The sequence below is a fragment of the Podarcis erhardii genome, assembly GCF_964252035.2.
Source record: "Podarcis erhardii genome assembly, chromosome: 7".
Classification (NCBI taxonomy): Eukaryota; Metazoa; Chordata; class Lepidosauria; order Squamata; family Lacertidae; genus Podarcis; species Podarcis erhardii.
This window is the reverse complement of record NC_138511.1, coordinates 16,549,437-16,568,839: the sequence shown is the minus strand read 5'-3', so window position 1 is coordinate 16,568,839 and position 19,403 is coordinate 16,549,437. Positions and strand designations below refer to the sequence as shown.

The following is a 19,403-nucleotide window of genomic DNA, read 5'->3' as shown; positions in this document are numbered from 1 at the left end:
AAGAGCTATTGGGAAAGGGTTTTCCTTCAACCGCAGAGTAAATATCTGGGGTCATTAAGAGGGTCAAGATTGCTTCAGGATTGCTCTGTGAACTCAAACAAAGTGTCTTTTTTGTCAGGGAATATTTTATAATTTTTGAATGGTGAAGGATTGTTTTTTCTCTAGGGAGCAGGTCTGCTATGTGTGCACCTTCAGATTTGTGTAACACTCGTGCCAACTTTGGTTGCCCACTGCCTGCAAGCCCCCTACTGTGACATCATAGAATGCTTACAGTTGTTTTTTTTTAATAAAAAAAACCACACTGGCAACTCCTCACGAGGAGCAGAACTGAGCATCTTCTGTGAGTGAAGAGCTGTTTCTCAGAAGGGGAAACCCTGGGAAAGACTAGGGTTCCAATACCTCTTTAGTCAGCTATGCAGCTCACTGGGTGACCTGGGGCCAGGTTGTGGAGATTAAATGAGAAGGTGAGAACTATGTATGTCATCTTGAGCTCCTTGGAGTAAAAGATGGGATATCAATTCAGACACCCTCAGAAGGTGGTGGATTCTTCTTCTTTGGAGGTTTTTTATACACAGTGATTGGGTGGCCATTTGCAAGGGATTCTTGAATTGGATTCCTGTTTTTCAGGCAATTGGATTAGACGCACCTTGGGGTTCTTTCCAAATCTACAATTTTGTTCTATGATTTTGTATTGATTAGATAGAAAACTGCTTCGAGACTACTCTGAGGCGCCAGGTTGGACATAAGTGCCATAAATGAGAAAAGAGACAGACACTTCGGCCTGTGAATGACCCCAGGCAGCTGGCAGAAGGACTCTGACATAGAGGCAGAGGGAACCTGGAGGCTTCTGGACGAAGTTGCTGTTAAGCACTGGACGCAGTGCCGACTGGAAAAGGTGAGTGGCCGTCTGCAAGATCTTACAGAGCTCATGAGATCTTGTGAGATTTCAGGAAGATCTCACAAGATCTCACTAGCCTAATACTGCTATTAAACCAACTAGATTTAGTAGGATTATGCATAGGGTTTCCATGTTGGGTTGCAGCTAGCACTGTCGGCAAGGTAAGGATTCCGCCTTCTGCCCAAGTAGTGTTTTCAAGCAGCCATTGTAGCTGTATACTGCCTATAATCCTTATCTCAAAGGTTGTCCAGAACAGGCCAGGCAGTCTTGTTGAGTTTTTCCAGACCAGTTGGCAGCAAGATTCTGCTGCCAAAATAGATCCTCCTTCACGGCCTGGGCAGGCCATCAGCCTGTTATATATCTGCTGGGATTGACAAGGCATATGACCATCACCTGAATCTCATTTAACACAATAAAACATCAAGCATTTAAAACTTCCCTAAACAGGGCTGCCTTCAGATGTGTTCTAAAATTCAGATAGTTGTTTATTTCCTTGACGTCTGATGGGAGGGCATTCACCAGGGCGGGCGCCACTACCGTGAAGGCCCTCTGCCTGGTTAACTGTAACCTCACTTCTTGCAGCGAAGGAACCACCAAAAGGCCCTTGGGGTTGGACCTCAGTGTCCAGGCTGAATGATGGGGCTGGAGACACTCCTTCAGGTATATTGGGTCTAGGCCAGAACAGCAAGCAATGATAATTAAAAGTAAATTTAAGTAATTAAAATGTTATGGTATGAAGTACTCCTGTTCAGATTCCAAAATGCTAGCCCAATAGTCATGTCATTATCCAGGATGCTCCATTCCATTCCACCCCCCTGTCCCAAACCAGTCTTGATTGGCAGAAGTTCTTGGGGTGGTGGTGGTGGTGCTCAGGCAGAGAGAGGGGTCTTTCCCCATCTTCTCTTCCTGAGATCCTTTCAACTGGATGCACTAACCACTGAGCTACGGCCCTTCCCCAAACAATCTCTTGGTGACATGCAGCAAGACTGAGAGTTGTGCAGCTCTTCTGATGTTTGTGGATTCCCATCACACCAGCCAGCATGGCCAATGCTTGGACAACTGAGTGAACTAATTACGTTGTAGAAAGAGGGCAGAATTATGTACCCTCACCCAACAGAGGATGGTTGAGGAAATGAGGATGATGTCTCATACCAAGTTAGACCATTGGGTCCATCTAACTCAGCATTGTTTATCCTAGCTGTAATTGGCCACACGGGACATTCCCAGTCCCAGTGCTTTTTCTGAGGGGACACATACCCCTAAACATTTTGTGAATCTAAGTTTGGCCTCATTGGGGGCAGTATTTCAATATGAGTAGGAAAATGAGATTACCCCTAAACATTTTTTTTAAGAAAAAAGGCACCTCCCGGTCCTACCCGGAGATGCCATTGATGATTGAACCTGGGACCTTTTGCATGGAAAGCTGGTGCTCTGTCACTTAGCTATGGCCCTTTTGCATATCAAGCCAAGACAAAGACAGCAGCCTCCACCCTGGAAATGAACAGACAGTGTTGGGAAAGGGAGGGTCCCTTTAGCTTTAATACGACCAAATTGGCAATCTCTTTGCTCTGTGTTATTTTGAGAGAGAGATGATCCACTGGGAAGGAGGGAACAGCATCCCCAACTGCATAAGAAAGCCTTCCATCAGCTTGTAGCACTCACTCGATGAGAGCCAGCCTTACCCATAATGTGTTGCTTGTGTTCCAATTTCAGTGTGTGAGACACAGCTACAGATGCATCTTGAGATAAGATGGACATGGTTTCCTTTGTTTTTTAATCAATGCCCATTTCATTCTCTCCCATTAAAAAGAAAGAAAGAAAGAAAATAAAGAAAACCCTGCCAGTTAGAGGCCTTTTGCCTAGAGAGGGAAAGAAGTGCAAGTTTTTTATAAGATTGCAGGGAATCCAGTCGTGTCCCCAGGGCAGGGGTTGATGAGGGAATACTGTGTCCACTTCTGGGCCCCACAATTTAAGAAGGATGTTGACAAGCTGGAACGAGTGCAGAGGAGGATCTGGAAACCAAGCCTGATGAGGAACGGTTGAAGGCGCTGGGTAGGTTTAGCCTGGAAAAGAGGAGACCGAGAGGAGATTTGATAACCATCTTCAAATATCTCAAGGGGTGTCACATGGAGGATGGAGCCAGTTTGTTTTCCCCTGCTCCAGAGGGTAGGACTCAAACCAATGGCTTCAAGTTACAAGAAAGGAGATTCCGACTGAACATCAGGAAGACCTTTCTGAGGGTAAGAGCTGTTCAACAATAGAACGGTCTCCTTCGGGAGGTTGTGGGCTCTCCTTCCATGGAGGTTTTTAAGCAGAGTTTGGATGGCCATCTGCTATGGATGCTTTAGCTGAGATTCCTGCATTGCAGGGGATTGAAATAGATGACCTATGGGATCCCTTCTAACTCTACAATTCTATGATGCTTTGTCCAAGAGTCCCAATCAGCAGAATTAGCAGGAGGGACCTCCAACATGTATTTTGCTGCTTGAGATGGAGAAAAGAAAGCTTATCCATGATCCTGGCTCCCAGTTCCCATCTTGCTCCAGACTGAAGCTCATGGACAAGGCATTCATTTCAGAATGAATGACACTTTTCTTTTTGTTAAACAAGTTCATGCACACACCTCTGCTGGGTGGTGGACCTTTCAGCCAGTTAACATGAGAACATGAGCAGAGCCTACTGGATCAGGCCAACAGCCCATCTAGCCTGCCACCCTCTTCTCACTGTGGCCAACCAGATGCCTGTGAGAAACCCGCAAGTAAAACCTGAGCCCAACAGCACTTTCCCCTTCTGTGCCAGAAGGTCCCCAGCATCTCCTAGTGGAACTGAGAATGGCCCTTGGATGAAACCCTGGGGAGCTGCTGCCAGTCATTGCTAGCAGAACTAAGCTAGATGGAGCCACTGGTCTGACTTGGTATAAGACAGTTTCCTATGTTTCTAATTTCAGCAGCTAGGAATTTCATTGGATGCAACCTTTACAAGTCTAAGGAGGGAGGGCTGGGGGCAAATAAAGAAAGAAGGGAATTGAGATGAATAGTGAAGCTCCAGTCCAGGATGATTATCCGCCTTTGGGGCCAGCCCAATCACAGTAGGCAGAATCCGACTCTTGTTTTGAACTCATGCATTTTTTAAGGTGGCAGTTTACAAGAACGGAAGCAGTAAACCACCGTTCGAGGCACGAGCAGTGTTAGTGTTAAGGGTGCTTGTAAGCATATTGGCAGGAGCTGTGATAGATGAGTCCCGCCGGCAGTCTAGCAATAAGCGGGGTGATGCATTATTTATAGCGGCCCTTCCCCTCAATCGGCCCGGCGCATGGGGAATGGCTCGAGCATGCCATGAGGAATGAATGAATTAAACAATTAAGGGCTGCTGGGGGGGGGGGAGCTAGACGCTCAGGGGAGGAGGCGATTGGAGCACCTGTGGTGTCTCTCTTTGCGATCCGTCTCCCAGCAGGGCTGCCTGAAATCCTAGAGGTCGCTGCTGTCGGTCAGTGCAGACAATACTGAGCTAATATGGAGAAATGGTTCGAGCCAATAGCTGATCAGAAGGTCGGCAGTTCGAATCCCTGCAACGGGGTGAGCTCCCGTTGCTCGGTCCCTGCTCCTGCCAACCTAGCAGTTTGAAAGCACGTCAAAGTGCAAGTAGATAAATAGGTACCGGTCCGGCGGGAAGGTCAACGGCGTTTCCATGTGCTGCTCTGGTTCGCCAGAAGTGGCTTAGTCATGCTGGCCACATGCCCAGAAGCTTCTACGCCGGCTCCCTTGGCCAATAAAGCGAGATGAGCGCCACAACCCCAGAGTCGGCCACGACTGGACCTAATGGTCAGGGGTCCCTTTACCTTTACCTTTAATATACAGCAGTGTCCCTATGTTGCGAGGGAAGGGATCTCAACAAGGGAGAGGGCATCTGTTTTGCCTGCGGAAGGCAATCCCCAGTATAGGACTGGAAATGAGCCCCTGCCTGAAACCCTGGAGAGCTGCTGGCAGTCATTGTAGACAATATTGAGCTAGATCAGTGGTCCTCAACATGTGGTTCCCCAGATGTTGTTGGACTACAACTCCCATCATCCCTGAGCTCTGGCCTAGCTAGCTAGGGGTGATGGGAGTTGTAGTTCAACAACACCTGGGGACCCACAGGTTGAGAAAGGCTGAGCTAGATGGACATATGATCTAACTTCGTTTAAGGCAGTTTCCCATGTTTTATAAGAAGGATGGTACATCTGTAGCAGAGTATGTTTCACATGCAAATTACAGAATCATAGAGCTGGAAGGGACCCCAAGGGCCATCTAGTCCAATGAAATAAACTCAGCTAAAACATTCATGACAGACAGCCATCCAGTCTCTGCTTAAAAACCTTCAAGGAAGGAGAGTCTACAACCTCCCGAGGGAGACCGTTCCACTGTTGTACAGCTCTTACCCTCAGAAAGGTGTTCCTGATGTCTCCTCTTTTCCAGACTAAACCTACCTGGCTCCTTCAACCATTCCTCATCAGGCTTGGTTTCCAGACCCTCCTCTGCACTTGTTCCAGCTTCTCAACATCCAAGGAAGGAGATTCTATGTATTTGTTGTTGTTGTTGTTGTTGTTGTTGTTGTTGTTGTTGTTGTTGTTCACCCTAAGATCCCAGGGCTGGTCACAGCAATTTAAAACTCAACATTAAAAGCAGTTAGAACCCCCTGCATTTCAGGGGGTTGGACCAGATGAGATCCCTCCCTACTGTATGATTCTATGAACTGCAGTTGCAAGATTAGGGTGTCTCCCAAATGCGTATGAGCAGAATGTGATGGCTTTAGGAACAAACGCCATTCAGAAGTGAAGTCAACTGGAAGCATGCCGATTGGCCCATCCTAAATTCATACAGTACTGGGCTGGGTTGACCAATGGCCTGACTCAGTTAAAAGAGAGATCTGTGTGCCTGCTGTCGCACGCATGCACAAAAAGGCTGGCCAGTCACGGTACAATTGCCCTTTAATTTGTTAATAGTGTGGCATAATGACTGACGCCGTCCACGTCTCACCGACACATGGAGAACCGATTACGATGACAAATCGCTTTAATTTGCTCAGGGAAGAAGAACGAGCTTCCAGGTCCTGTTTGGCCCTAGCTGAAATCCTGAAGTTGCAGTGAAGGAGCCCATCAGCGAGGGCTATAATTGGGGATGGAGGGAAGCTGTCATCAAGAGACATTATTTCCTGGACATTAGCAGAGCACAGGCGGCCTCCGGAAATATATTTCCTCTCCCCCACACCTCTCTTTCTCCCTCCTCTCCAAATCCATTAGCAGGATCAGCGTACTGCTGGCAGAGGGGACGGAGGCTCCTCTTGGGAGAAATTCTTAGCTTCCTCCATTAGTGCCTTTCATTTCTTGGTAATGTTTCCTTTTAATGGCGTATTCATAAAGTCCTCACTGCGTGGCAGGAAATGTTTTGGTCCTCGCCTGTCAGGAGGGATATGGAGGCAGGATGTAGGAAGGAGTGGGGAGGACTTTTAATGCAGTTATGGGAGAACTGTGAACATAAGGATGGCTGGATCAGGTAAAAGGGTGCCCATCACAGGGGCCAACTGGATTCATGCAAGAAGCAAACATGACCCAATCACAAGAATTCTCTCCCCTCCTGTGGTTTCCAGCAACTGTGATGTAGAAGTATTGCTCCCTCCAAGCTTGAAGATAGAACAAAGGCACCATGGCTAGCAGCCATCGAAACCTTCTCTTTATGACTTTGTCTAATCCTCTTTTAAAGCCATTTAGGTGGGTGGATATCACTGCCTCCTGTGGGAGCAAGTTCCACAGTTTAACTATGTGCTGCATGAAGATTTTTAAAATCCTGCCTCGAATCTTCCAACAGAAGGTTCTGCGCCTGTGGGAAGAGGTAAAAGGTAAGAGGTAAAGGTAAAGGACCCCTGGATGGTTAAGCCCAGTGAAAGGCGACTATGGGGTTGCGGCACTCATCTCGCTTTAAGGCCGAGGGAGCCGGCGTTTGTCCACAGACAGCTTTCTGGGTCATGTGGCCAGCAGGACTAGACCGCTACTTGGCACAACAGAACATTGTGACAGAAGCCAGAGCGCATGGAAACACCATTTACCTTCTTGCTGTACCAGTACCTATTTATCTACTTGCACTGGTGTGCTTTCGAACTGCTAGGTTGGCAGGAGCTGGGACAGAGCAACGGGAGCTCACCCCGTCATGGGGATTCGAACCGCCAACCTTCTGATTGGCAAGCCCAGCTGTGGCGGGAAGGTAAATGTCATTTCCGTGTGCTCTGGCTTCCATCACAGTGTCCCGTTGCGCCAGAAGTGATTTAGTCATTCTGGACACATGACCAGGAAAGCTGTCTGTGGACAAATGCCAGCTCCCTCGGCCTGAAAGCAAGATGAGCGCTGCAACCCCGTAGTCACCTTTGACTGAACTTAACTGTCCAGGGGTCCTTTACCTTTTACCTTTAGCCCTGTTGAAAGAACATAGGTCACAATGTGTGTGCCTTTCAGAAAAGGGCAAGTGAAATAATCAGGGTGACTCCCTGATGATGAAAAATTAGGGGCTTTTCAGTTTGGAGAAAAGGCAAGTCAGAGGTGACATAGCATGGAGAAAGTGGACAGATATATATATATATTTTCCTCCCTCCCCTGTAACACTAGAACTTGCAGGCATCCGATGAAGCTGAATGTTGGAAGATTCAAGACAAACAAGAGAAAATCCTTCTTCATACAGCCCATAGTTAAACTGTGGAACTCACTCCCACAAGAGGCAGCGAAGGCCACCAACTTGGATGGTATTGAAAGAGGATTGGAAAAATTCATGGAGGAGAAGGCTACCAAAGTCTTCCTATCATTATTTGGCTGGTCTCTGTGAGAACAAGATGCTGGACTAGATGGGCCTCTGGTCTGATGCTGCAGAGCTCCCCTTACATCCTCGCCTGAATTGGTAACAGAATGAACCTTTTTCAGAGTAAAGAGGAAACGCGGAGTCTCTGTGTGCAGCTGATTGGTATTCAGCAAGATCCTCAGGTGCTTAATAGGAAAGCAACACAAATCCACAACAAAACAAAACAAAGCCCTTATTAATTTCCCACCCCCTTCCCCGCAAAGTTCAGGAGCATGAGAGTAATCACAGTATCGAATCATCACCATCATAATCATATAAAAGGCCCTCTGTCGAAAATAGTCTGTTAAGGCTCCCAGAGAGTTCAGCAGGGAAAGATTGCATTAAGATAAAGTAGATTATAACACCGGTGGACATTCAAGCCTGTCATTGTAGGGCGATTCACATTGGGAAGTCCCTAAAGCTGCTTTTAAACATGGGCAGGGGGCTGTGGCTGCTGGTAGTGGGGGGGGGGGAATGGAAGGTCTATAAAGGCATGTTGGGATATTGAGGTGGAAGAAGGATAATTTGTTTAAAACGTTTGGAACACTGCTGGAATGAAAAAAGAGGGATTTAGAAAGCTATGGGTGCTAGTCATGATGGCTTGGCTCTGCCTCCACAGTTGGAGGGGTCAATATTGCTGAATCATGGGTGTAGCCGGGGGGGCAGGGGGGCAGTTGCCCCCCCCCAAATCAAGTGAAGAAATAAAAAATAGTTAACTAAAAGTAGAAACAGAGTATTTGAAATTGGAATGCTCGCTACTTGTAACGCAGAATGCTCATTATTTGAAATTGGAATGCTCGCTACTTGTAACGCAGAATGCTCATTCTGTACCTTGCAGAGAGTTAGGACCTGACTAAGGTTGACAAAGCGAGACGCGGGTGGCGCTGTGGTTTAAACCACAGAGCCTAGGACTTGTCGATCGGACGCGATGGGGTGAGCTCCCGTTGCTTGGTCCCTGCTCCTGCCAACCCAGCAGTTCAAAAGCACGTCAAAGTGCAAGTAGATAAATAGGTAAACAGCGGGAAGGTAAACAGCGTTTCCGTGCACTGCTCTGGTTCGCCAGAAGCGACTTAGTCATGCTGGCCACATGACCCGGAAGCTGTACGCCGGCTCCCTTGGCCAATAAAGCGAGATGAGCGCCGCAGCCTCAGAGTCGGTCAGGACTGGACCTAATGGTCAGGGGTCCCTTTACCTTTAAGGTTGACAATGACAGGGAAGCACCTCAATGGTGAGTTTGCACAGGAAAAAAAGGAGGAATTTGAGAAGGAAGTGCTGAAAGGTTTTCAGCAAATCCAGGGAAACTTGTTTTAGTTTTGATTTTTTAAAAAAAGATAAAAAAGACATGCTGTTTGTAATTTTGCAAAATATATTCAGGAACTTCATGAAAGGAACTCTGTGATGTTATTATTTTTTTTATTTTTTAGGTAACTTCCTGGTTTTCAGATGACTGAAGATTTTGACAGATTTTTTTCTGAGTGCTTGGGGGTCAAAAGAAATAAATTTGTTGTGGAGACATTTCATTCTGAATCTGCTGAACAGAAGCAGACAGAGGACTATGGCAGGTGGGTGTCCTGCCCCCACTAACATAAATCCTGGTCACACCCATGTTCTGAATACAATGTTTATTTTCCCTGACATTTTGGAAAACTGTGATAATAATCAGCTAAATAGTTTGAGGATCTATACAACTTTGTAACATGCAGAAAACAGCAGTCTCAGAGAAACCAAAGACTGGAACTGAGGGAAGTCGGGGGTGTGTGAGGGCGGATGGGTTTGGGGGGGGGAGGGAGCAAAAATGGGGGGGGGAAACAAGGATGATATGTTTTTGGATAATATGTCTTGTTTTAATTTTGAATTTTTTTTTTAAAAAAGGAAAACTGTGTAGAATGTTTAAATATTGGAAGGTTTTCTCTGTGAGGTGGGAGATGTGCTATTTTTTAAATGTATTATTACTACTTGAAATTTTGTGCCCCTAAGAATTTTGTGCCCAGGGCAAGCACCCCTGTTGCCCCGCCCTTGTCACATCACTGATCCCTGCTGTCTCTAGGTAGGGGGTGGGGGGAAACCCTGCTTGAAACCCTGGAAAGCCACTGTCAGACAGAGTAGGCAATACTGAACAATGGACCACCTTGGCTCAGTGTAAGGCATCTTCCTATGTCAACCCCATCCTGAGCTGGCTGTGCGAATGCCTTCTCCTGCCTCCCTCTCGCTCAGTGGTGTAGCGTGGGTTGTCAGCACCCGGGGCAAGGCAAGTAATTTGCGCCCCCTAACCCGTGGATTTGCGCCCCCTAACCCTAACCCCCAGATGTTGCGCCCGGTGCGGCCGGCCCCCCCTGCACCCCCCACGCTACGCCACTGCTCTCTCTTCCATCTTTCTTCTCATGGGGGGAAGTCTGTGCCGGTTGCAAAGTGTTAACAAAGCCCAATTTGCCTCTGCGCTACGTCCCTCCGCTGGAGCGTCTCCCAGATTTTATGCATCCGGCAAGTGAGGCCTGCAGAAGCTGTATTAAATATAATGCATTTTTGTCAAGATTAACGGTAATGCACGCAGAGCGAGAGAGGGAGAGAGATTGGGCGGAACGCCCTGGCGGCTGATATGCACATCCTCCAAACGGTCTGCCGACGAGCTCGGAGACGGAGGCAACTAGGATGCACCGAATGGAGAAATATGTGCCACGGAGGCACAGGAAGAATGTGGGAATCCCACCCCTGAATATTTTATGCCACTGAGCCGGGTGGTGGGCGTATGTCTAGCGGCCAGGCTGACTTATGCTGTCAGGTAGTTTGATACGGTCTTGAGGGGCAAGAAACTGCCTAGAGAACAAACAGGCCACTGCATTGAGCAGAAACGGACGAAAACATCCGAGTAACAATAATAAAAGGAACATAACAAGCCGTAACCGAAACCTGAAGGCCTGGGTGGAAGGCGGCAATTTTCTGCATGCAGAGAACAATGGGATTAAAAAATGCGGCTTCTTGATAGCTCAGTAGCTAGCATAATCTCAGCTGGCTGCCTTTTTAAAAGGAAAAGAAAAGAGAAAAGAAAGAAAGCAGTTTATTTTCAGGACATCAAAGATCATTTTGTTCCCATTCACAGCATAACAGGAGAAGGTTTGCCTTTGCTGGGATTCCTACGGGTAGCCAGAAATGGCCAGATGTTAGGCTCTCCCCCCTCGTCATTTAAGCCCCACAACTGTGAGGTAGGTTAGGCTAAGAGGCAGTGACTGGCCCAGCATCACCCACTGAGTGTTGTAGCTGAGTGGGGATTTGAACCTTGGTCTCCCAGGTCATGGTCTGACACTCTAACCACTACACCACACTGGATCTCTAAACAATGTTATAACATTGGGGAAAGTGTTATGTAAAAGTGCATCGATTCGTGAAGCTAAAATGCAAAAATGCATTATATTGGGGCAGTTGTGTGTGTGTGTGTGCGCGCGCACGTGCACACACACATGTGGGTGAATTTGAATGAGGACTTATATTGCAAACTGATGTGGGAGTGTGGAAAACTGAATTTAAGATTGGGAAAAAGAGGGAGAAATTGAAATTGGCAGAGTCTTCTATCCCTACTCAGCATAGACCCATTGAAATAAATGGACCTGAACTAGCCATGTTTGTGTGGGGGTTTGCAGTCAAAATAACAGCACATTCTTACTGTTTAGTAATTCTAGGCAGTAGCAACCACAGAGCTGCAAATTTCTAGACAGGTGGATTGCAAAGAAAAGCAATGTAACTGTCAGAGACAGAGCTCTATGTGATGTCACTTCCCCTGAGTTACCTGGCGGGAAAAAGACAAAAGGTTTTAATTTTTTCTGCTGCCTCAGAACTCATTCTTTCTTTCCACCATTCTTCTGAGGCAAACAGATGTCCATGTGGTCTCTGCTCCAGTGGAGAGTCCATTTTTCAAAAACTCAATTATGTGTTTTGTAATCTAGAAGTAGAATTTGCCCGACTTATTTTTGTTACTACTGCTGCTGCTGGAATTGAGTGCAAGACTTTATGTAAGTAAACACTATTTTTATGCTTACTTTACAATCTGCTACATGAGTCTTTTATTAAGAAGGGAAAAGGGGGAAAATTCAGGCTGTTACCACAGCCTGGCTAAATAAAAGTAAGATTATACAGCCTAGTTTCAAAGTTTCCAGTTTAATGTTGCAAGGGGTGGTGTTTTAAACTCTGCTAATTGTTTTAAGTTAAACACTTAACTGATTACTTTAAATGTTCTGCACACACATGCAACAGGAGAATAATTGTAAGACAATATATCCCACCCTACCTACAAAATCCATCATTTCAATGGGTCTCCTCTGGGTATAGGACTAGCTTTGGATACAAACCTTGTGTCTCTTTCTGGATTGAGGATCACGTAAGATGACTGATGGGTTTCTAAAACCCTTCCTCACCAGCATCCCTTACTCGTACACCATCTTTCTCTCCACTCTCTGAAATAATGACATGATGCACTGAGTGCCCCTGCTGCTCACATGTGCTGCCAGAAAATTGCTATATCAGGACTGCGCAGCTGGAAAGAGCTCAGGGTTTGCTGGAATGGCCCAAAGCTAATAAACATCATAGCTGGGTTTCTGTAAGCCCTGTGTTCTCTTGTCTCCTACCTGTACATCATCTCCATTTTGGGAATAGGAAAATGGTATACAAGGCATTCATATCACTCCAAGGCCCCATCTGCACCATGCATTTAAAGCACTATGGTACCACTTTGAACCGTCATGGCTTCCCCCAAAGAATCCTGGGACGTGTAGTTTGTTATGGGTGTTGGGAATTGTAGCTTTGTGGGAGAGGGCTAAACTCCAGTTCCCAGGTTCCTTTGGGGAAAGTCAAGTGCTTTAATTCTTCACCCTTCCATTGTTGGAGGCAGCAATGCCCCTGCGGAAGCAAAATGTATGGTTCTGGGATCTGCAAGGCCTGAGCTGGTTTCTATCTTAAAGCCACATTTCCCTTAGAGTGGAAAGAAAGGGTCAAAATGAAGGTGAGTGAAAGGTGGAAGGGAGGATGGAATGTTTGGGTGCCATTGACAAGCAATGCTGCTTTCCTGCAAAGCTACTTTCTTGTTTCTTATTAACCAGGTTGCAATAACTTTGTAATTCCTATATGTAAGCAGAATGGGGACGCGGGTGGCGCTGTGGGTTGAACCACAGAGCCTAGGGCTTGCCGATCAGAAAGTCGGTGGTTCGAATCCCCGCGACGGGGTGAGCTCCCGTTGCTCGGTCCCTGCTCCTGCCAACCTAGCAGTTCGAAAGCATGTCAAAATGCAAGTAGATAAATAGGTACCGCTCTGGCGAGAAGGTAAACGGTGTTTCCGTGCACTGCTCTGGTTCTCCAGAAGCGGCTTAGTCATGGTGGCCACATGAGCGCTGCAACCCCAGAGTCGGCCACGACTGGACCTAATGGTCAGGGGTCCCTTTACCTTTACCTTTACCTTTACCTTTACCTTTACCTTTAAGCAGAACACCCTTCACATTTCTGACATAAATGACAAAGGTTTTGGGGGAAAGAAGATCTGGAGGGCTTCTTCCTCTGGAGAGTTTGGCTGTGTGCTGTTAAATAAGACCATCCTTGTTGACTTTGCCCAATTCCACAGGGAGCTTCTATAGAATATTGTCCAGGTAGATTATAATGGAGTGATGGCCACCAACTTGGATGGCTTTGAAAGAAGATTTGACAAATTCATGGTGGAGGATGAGACTTTCAATAGCTAGTAGCCACAATGGCTATGTTCTACCTTCACTGTTGGAGGCAGTATACCTCTGAATACCAGTTGCTGAGAATCACATTAGGGCTTATGGTTGCCAACTGTAAGAACTATCCGGAATCACTGTTCACTACGTTTGTTTGCGGACCACTTCAGCAGTGTTTGACATAATAAAACAAAGCTTTATGGCTTGTTTTCACCAGATAAGAATCTGATCCATTGCTTCTTTCAGAGACTTGCATAGTCTACAAAGACTTTCAGAGACTTATAGGACTTATGTTTATTTGGTTCTATGTTTTCAAGAGAATCCATCAAGAGTGCACATTTTATGACTTTCAGAGATTTATAAGATTTCTGTTTATTTGGTCTTGCAGAGAGTGCATATTTCATACATTTCATATTGTTCAGTGTTCTGTATAGATTATATAAAGTTTATATTGACATCACATTGTCGTACTTGGTCATTGTGTTGCCTTGGATATTACTGATGATTGTTTGCAACACAGGGGTTTAATTGTTTGGTCTTCTATGTCAGTGTTTCCCAACCTTGGGCCTCCAGCTGTTTTTGAACTACAACTCCCATCATCCCTGACTAGCAAGACCAGTGGCAAGGGATGATGGGAATTGTAGTCCAAAAACAGCTGGAGGCCCAAGGTTGGGAAACACTGTTCTATGTTCTTAGCACCTTCACCTTAGCTATAAAACAGCTGTGACTTGTCACCACCCTCCCTCAATGGATCTCTGTCTGATTTCCAAGACATCTGACTGCAACAGACTCTACCCAAATATGTGTTAATTGCAGCAGTATGAGAGCTCCTATGGTCTGTTCCAAGTTCTTGTCAAAAACATAGGCAAATATTTTTCAGCCTGTCATTTTTTATATATTTTTTAAAAGAATGTATCTCACAAAGCAGAGAAACTCGTCCGGGTTTCCTCACTCTGACAACCAAGCTGCCCACCCCACTCTTACCAAGTTCCTCTTCTCTGCCTTCCCTGTGATGTCACCATCATGAACCCACTGATGGATTCGCTGGAGACTCCCAGCCAGCGCTGATGGATTGCTCTTCAGCTTGCTGCGTGTTCCAGCCACCGCTACAGTTCACACTGTCAGATTGACAGGGCCCATAAATCACTCCAGATGGCAACCCGCTTTGAAAAGGCACAGTGGATCTTTCTGCAGGGTGCTGTCACCAGCTGTTGATGAGAGGCTGACCCCAAGGGTCAGGTGTAGTAGGATAAATGAGGATTATTAAACAAGTCCATTAGGGTTCCCACCAACTGCAGCCTGTATTCCTTCCTACGTACAACCAGACTAGAGATAGCTCTGCTGACAGCTTCCTCCTCTTCAGTCTCATTGCTGCACCTTGTAGAACTCAGAAGGGAGGATGGGGACAAAAATGAAATTAGTTGGGTCTGCCTGTCAATGGCTTTGGTTCCACCTCCTATTGGCCTCTTTGCTTTCTGCCCTACCTGTCTCAATGAGTACCACTGTGTATGTATCTTCCTATATAACTAAAAACGTAAGGCTGTCATCACACAGCAATTCACGTGGCTGCCAGTAGTGTGACCAGCTTCGTCCTCTTTACTCTCAGTGTTACCCCTTGAAGAACTCAGCAGAGAGGAGGATGAAATAGCTCTGGTTCTGACTGTCATTGGCTCTGGCTCCACCTACTGTTTGGGCTTCTTGGAGAGGGCTTTCCTCCTTGTAAGGGAAGGCTGCAGCCTTTGGGACTTTTCAGTTTAGAGAAAAGGCAGGTAAAAGGTGAAATGATAGAAGGCTTTAAAGTTATGCATAGCATGGCAAAAGTGGTTAGAGGAAGGTTTGACTCCTTCTCTCCTAACACTAAAACTCATGGGAAATTCCTTCACACAATCTATGCTGAAACTGCAGAACTCACTCCCACAAGACACAGGGAGGGCCACCAACTTGGATGGCTTTAAAAGAGGATAGGGCTACCAGTGACTAATAGCCACAATGGCTGTGCTCTGCCTCCACAGTTAGAGGCAGCAATGCTTCTGAATATCATTTGCTGGAAAACACAGGAAGGGAGAGTGTGGTTGTGCTTGGGTCTGGCTTGCAAAGGTTTCCCAGCAAGCATTTAGCTGGCCCCTGTGAGAACAGGATACTGGACTAGTTTAAAATTTCAGAAATGGCAGCATGCCCTGCCCTGCCTTCAGCTGTTTGCAATGCCCCCTAAACAAGACTTTCCCTGTAGCAAAGGCACCCTTTAAATACTCTTTTGCGCAATGGAGCTTTAATTGAGTTTCTTGCAGATTGCACCAGCAGAGAACAAATCCCTGTTTACATTTCTATCTCCAGACAATCATGATCACTGCTTGCTGACTGATTCAGGTGAATCTTTCTCTCACTTGGTGTTCCCCTGAAGCAATTTGAGAAAGCTTTTGACTCTCAAAGGAGGAGATAAGTAACCGTGCTTAGGGAGGTGTCTACTCAGCTCTCTGTGAAGCAGGGCGGCTTTGATGGTTTCCTCCCAAGAGGGGCCAGGTTCCTGGAGAACATTTGTGAATAATTAAGACCATCTGAGGAGGGTGAGTCATAGAGTGGCAACTTTCATGTGTCAGCACAACTTCTGTGCTCAGAGTCTGGATACAGGGGCTGGATACACAGCACACATTTTAAGCACATGTAAAGCATACTCTGGGGACGCGGGTGGCACTGTAGGTTAAACCACAGAGCCTAGGACTTGCCGATCAGAAGGTCGGCGGTTCGAATCCCCATGACGGGGTGAGGTCCCATTGCTCGGTCCCTGCTCCTGCCAACCTAGCAGTTGAAAGCACGTCAAAGTGCAAATAGATAAATAGGTACCGCTCTGGCGGGAAGGTAAATGGTGTTTCAGTGCGCTGCTCTGGTTCTCCAGAAGCAGCTTAGTCATGCTGGCCACATGACCCGGAAGCTGTACGCCGGCTCCCTTGGCCAATAAAGCGAGATGAGCGCCGCAACCCCAGAGTCGGTCATGACTGGACCTAAGGGTCAGGGGTCCCTTTACCTTTTAAGGCATACTCCACCCACAACAAGACTCCTGGAACCACGATGGTTGCTATCCATGGTGCTGAAAAGATACTGACCCTCTACTATGGCTCTACTGTGTTGCTGTCCATGTACACAGCCTAGGGTTCAGGAATGGGACTGGATAAAGTTGGACCCGGGTGCCTTGTCAGCAGGGTATCAGGGTATCAAATGAAAGGAAGATATCCTGTCTGGGTAAAGAAAGGTTCCTCTTTCCTGTAATGCCAGAACTGAGGGTTTCTGCCCTAGCTCAGTGGTAGGGTAAATGCATTGCCTGCAGGAGGTCCCAAGTTTTATCCCTGGGATCTCTGGGTGGGCCTTAGACAGACTCTGAAATCCTAGATAGTTGCTGCCCATCAGTGCAGACAATACTGAGCCAGGTGGGCCAACGGTCTGACTCAATGTAATGCAGCTTCCTATATTCCTATAGAGGGAAGGGCCTTAGCTCACTAACAGAGCATCTGCTTTGCAAGCAGAAGATCCTGGGTTCAAACCCCAACATCTCCAAGCAGGGCTGGGAAGAAACTGTGCCTGATACCCTGGAGAGCCACTGCCAGTCAGTGTAGACAATACTGAACTAGGTGGACCAATGGGCCTGATTCACCAGTAGGCAGGTTCCAATTGTCAGCATGCAGAGGGTCGTAATGCCAGCTGGCTAGCCCCAGCTGGGTCGTCTCCTTCCAGCCATCCCTCTGCGAAGACCCATTGGCCTCTGCTGCGACGTAAATCAGTGACCCAGGCTTCAAAGCCAGGGCACACTATATCAGCAGAGCAAACTGCACACACAGAATAGGCGTGAGGCTTGTGGAAGCATACTACAACTACGGATTTATTAATCATAAATCAGGACAAAGAAACATCTCATCTCTCTCTTTGTCTTCTTGGAGAGACAGAGAAAACCAAAAGCTATACACAAATGGAAGTTTCCAGCAGACTGTGCTGGAATGTAAACAGACATGTGACATGTAACAGTTCCATGTCTGTAACTAAAGGTGGAATGGAAATTCTCAACACCAATATCAGAGGCTGAACCTGGAAGCAGTGGCGTAGCGTGGGGGTGCAGGGGGCCCCGGCCGCACCGGGCGCAACATCGGGGGGGGCGCGCTCGCCGCCTCTGGAGTCGCCGAAGAGCCTCGGACACAGGCTGTAGCAGAGCCCCATGTCTCGTGGAACCAACGAGCTGTGCGTGCGTCCAGGCTGAAGGCGTCTGGCAGGCAGCGGCTCTCAGCGCTCACTGCGGTCCCCGCACGTCAGGGCTGCAGAGGGCACGCCAGGCAGCCCCTCCTCACAGCCCCGTTGCTGCCGCTGCTGCTGCAGCTGCTGGGCCATGTTGCATTTTCCTCGCCTCTCTGCCCTCCTCCTCCGGGCAAGTGGCGTCGTTTGGGTGGCAGCACCAGCGGCAACTCGTCTCAGATCACCTGACATGGACCCGCCGCCGCCGAGGCTACCTTACCGTAAATACCCCAGCCCAGGCAGCAACAAGAAGAAGCTGGCAGCGGCAGCAGGTTAGGGATTAGGGGTGCAAATTACTTGCCTTGCCCCGGGTTAGGGGGCGCAAATTACTTGCCTTGCCTCGGGTGCTGACAACCCATGCTACGCCGCTGCCTGGGACATTCTGCATCCAAAGCAGATGTGCTACCACTAAGCAGCAGAGGTCAGGGTCCTTTTAAACAAAGCAGTGCCTTCTGGTGGGGACAATTCGGAGGCATTTGTGCTGCTCCTATATAAGGCTGATATACAGTAGTTCCTTCCTGCCTGAAGAATCATAAAAGCTTTGCGCTCAACTGAGTACAGCTGCAGCTTCCAGCCTGTCGTGTGCCTCACCTAAGCACCACAAACTGGGTAGAGCTAGTGTTTTTTGTTTCCTTCTTGTGGTGCTTCCCACAAACATCTGATCAGCCGCTGTTGAAAATTGAATGCTAGGCTAGATATGTCTTTGATCTGATCCCAGAGGACTCTTCCTGTGTTCCTTGATGCGGAAATTCTTTCTGGTGTTCTACAAGCCAGGTGTAGTCAGAATGAAGGGGTGCCCATCCCTAGATTGTATTAGGGCAGGGTTTCCTTTTTTGGGGGGGAGGGGTGGAATAGCCACAGCTGTGCTGATTAATTTCAAGTCAATACAATTACAGCACATGGATTTCCCCAAAAAATCCTGGAAATTGTAGTTTGTTGCAGGTGCTAGGGATTGTAGCTCTGTGAGGAGTAAACTACAGTTCCCAACATTGTTGACCTGTGCTCTAAATTGCTTTTCAATATATGGTATGCACACAGCCTCAATCCCCACCCCCCTCTGGTTATAACACACTGCCTGCATCCTTTCCAACGACCTTTATTTTTTATTTTTTTTGTCATCTTAAGAGGGGTTGTTAGTCCACCTTTGGTCCCCAGCCTCCACTCAGCTGTCACCTGTGGCTCGTAGAAGTTGTCAGCATGTTACAGTGTTCACACCCCAGGAATGGCTTTGAATGACTGCCTAAACCAGATGAGGGTAGCCGATGAGTCTCAAACCCTAAGTGAGTTAGGGACTTCCCATGCATGTGAAGACAGGCTCCAGTGGATTGAGCAGAGGAGACCAATAGTGGGTCAGATGCTCAAGAAGGTAGTTTCTGCTCATGCTTTAGAGGGAAGTGGGGGGCAGATGAGGCTCATCAACCTGGAAAGGGAGCCCATCTTGGAGAAGGTAAACTCTGTTCCTAAACCTCTACTGCCTTTTGGCTATTCTCATCCATGAGAGAGGCGTTGGAACCAGGGCTGTCTTAAGCATATCCGGTGCTGTGGTGCAAAGATCCTTCCGGTGGGGCCCCCTCTCCATTTCCCAGAGTTGCCAACCTTTTTAGGGAGGATGGCACTGCCAGCGACGCACCCAGCTTTGTGGGGCTGGAGGAGGCGGTGTGATGGCCTGGG

General features: G+C 47.5%; 1 long non-coding RNA gene across 2 annotated transcripts; it reads left to right on the top strand.

Moving 5' to 3' along the window:
- Window positions 1-344: 344 nt before the first annotated feature.
- LOC309347067 lies at window positions 345-13,014 on the top strand. Of its 2 annotated transcripts, none has more exons than XR_014158812.1 (3): window positions 345-464; window positions 700-895; window positions 11,697-13,014. It is a non-coding gene; the product is annotated as an uncharacterized lncRNA (long non-coding RNA). The 2 variants fall into 2 exon arrangements; XR_014158813.1 differs by lacking the exon at window positions 11,697-13,014 and adding an exon at window positions 9,183-9,389.
- The last annotated feature ends 6,389 nt before the right edge of the window (window positions 13,015-19,403 follow it).